A 2,594-nucleotide genomic window follows, 5' to 3' on the forward strand; every position below is an offset into this window, starting at 1 on the left:
AACCCTCTCTAAGGTCTCAAAAGCCAAAATAAGTCTAAGCCTGTTTGGAATCAGTCCACATGTGTTGCTGGTCAGCTCACGATCCCTTCCCCCTCATTGTGTTTTTATTTTTCACTGCATGATCCAAGTGTCTCGTTGGACACATAAAGTATTACCCCATCAATGATATTCCTACTCATGCAAATATCTGTATTCTTTCAACTCTATATTCTTAGCTCTGTATTGCATGTGTGAATATTTGATTATTATTTGTATGCTTGAAAAACCTTTAGTAAAGAAATCATTATTTTAGCTACACAGCCTCTGCGTCTATTCAATGGTTCTGGGAATTCTGACTCTTGTATACAAAGGTTATGATCCTATATTTTATGCCTATTTCCATTTAATATTCATAATTTCCCCAAGCTTATTAATAAAATAAAGCAATTTGGCTAACAAGACTTAAAACCTTCCAGGCAAAATCGTTGGCTCAACTCCTGTATGGCTCACAAATCAGACTTTCTGGCAATCTAAAGACCCTTGAAAGGGTTCAGTCTAAATTTCTTAGATCTCTATTTGGCGTTCCTAGAAGCACTTCTAAAGTAACACTTAGGCAAGAGGCTGGGATACTCAGAGTTGAAGCAAAGGTCTGGGGGCAGGCTATAACACTCTGGCTAAACATTCATTGCAACCCGAAGGGTTTAATACCTTACCTTTTAGCCTCGGACCCTTACCCTGCCTGGTCCACACAAATTCTTAATAAGTTAAATAAGATTGGCCTATTCCCAGAAGATCTATTCTATGGAAGCCCCTAACCCTATACAAGGAAAGAATAGCTGTCCCGCAGAGACTTCGTGATATTGAATTACAAAATGAAGAAGCTTCGCTACCCAAGAACTTCAGAAATATAAAATCTTGGCCTAATTGTACTGCTTTACTGGCTCTTGCTGTAATAAATTAGATCGATCGATTTCTATGTCCACCCCCCCACTCCTCCATTTGCTTCTTCTGGCAGGAAGCGTACTTTGTCCTTTTGCAATCACAACACCCTTTCCAACTTGTGAGGATGGTACATGCGCCACATCCTTTCAAAGCTGAGCTGGACTCAACTTCTAAACTTTGTGCCACTGAGCTGTGTCTTCTGTTCTGTCCATTTGTGTGGGTTAGCTGTCCTAGTAATTCATGACTGAAGGAAGAGCCTTCTGCACATGCTGAAAGCAAAGCTGCCAACTCAGGGGTGGGAAATTCCTGGATATATGGGTGTGGAGCCTGGGGGAGGTGGGATTTAGGAAGGGGGCTCAATGGGGTCTAATCCCCTCTAAAGCAGCAGTTTCCTCCTGTGGAACTGCTCTCTGTAACTGAACTTCAGCACCTACTTGGGATCTGGCAACTGTAGCTCAAAGGCCCTCTCTTATATAGGATTACTTCACATATTCCATGAATGAGCCACCTTGGCAGGGAGAACTGAGACTACATGGGGCTCAAGCAAGCTTGTAGGTAACCACCCACTAGCTGGTTAGTTTGCCAGTGCTGAGTAAAAACCACCCCACAGTGACTCCCCGTAGATGTTGTACAATACTTTGAGGCTACCCGATTAAAATGGGTCCACTCAGGCAGTGGCAGACCAACACTTTTTGGAGCTGAAGCCTGAACGGTTATGGGGGCCCCTTCTCAACCAGCAACAATAGTGCCACATCCGACAAGGTCTAAAGGGCTTTGCTGCTCTTGCAGGGACCTCAGGGCCCCAATGGCAGAGAAAGGGTATTAGAGCATAAAAAGGTAAAGGTAAAGGTTCCCTTGCTCGAAAGCCAGTCGAATCCGACTCTAGGGTTGCGGTGCTCATCTCCGTTTCAAAGCCGAAGAGCCAGCGCTGTCCGAAGACGTTTCCGTGGTCATGTGGCCGGCATGACTAAACACCAAGGCGCACGGAACGCTGTTACCTTCCCACCGAAGTGGTACCTATTTATCTACTTGCAATTTCTTGCTTTCGAACTGCTAGGTTGGCAGGAGCTGGAACTAGAGATGGGAGCTCACTCCATCATGCGGCACCCGGGTCTTGAACCGCTGAACTACTGACCTTCCACAGCCTGCAGTTCAGCGTCTTAACCACTTGAGCATACCCATTGGTTTATGATTCTGTCACTAAAATAGCCTTATTTTAATGACAAACACTTTAAAAACGCCATTAATTTTGTTGAAAAATTCACTCTTAAAAAATAATTGCCTCAGGGCCCCTGCAGAATGAGGGGCCGTGGAGTTTAAGCTTCATTAGTTTCATAGTCGATCCGCCCCTGCACTCAGGTAGACAGGCCTTTGGTGGGATGCCCCTCCAGCGGGGCTCAGCCTTCAGTTCCAGGGAGTCCTCGCGCCGAGGAGCCCCCCCCCCCTCCAGGCACCCACTCTCCTGCCATTCCTTTCATTCCCAGAGTGCCTTTGCAAACGCGCCTGCTTGCTAGCCCTTCTCCCCGAAACGCGCTATTTGGGGCCGAAGGGGCGGGGGCGAGGAAGGCTGCTACCGCTTCGGGTCTTCTTGGGGAGAAGGGGAGGGGAGGCGAGGGGGCGGGCCGCGGGCTGCCGGAGGAGGCCCGCCATTGGCCTCTGGCCGGCAGCCCGCT

Source organism: Gekko japonicus, unplaced genomic scaffold (assembly GCF_001447785.1).
Source record: "Gekko japonicus isolate JY-2015 unplaced genomic scaffold, Gekko_japonicus_V1.1 scaffold303, whole genome shotgun sequence".
Taxonomy (NCBI): Eukaryota; Metazoa; Chordata; class Lepidosauria; order Squamata; family Gekkonidae; genus Gekko; species Gekko japonicus.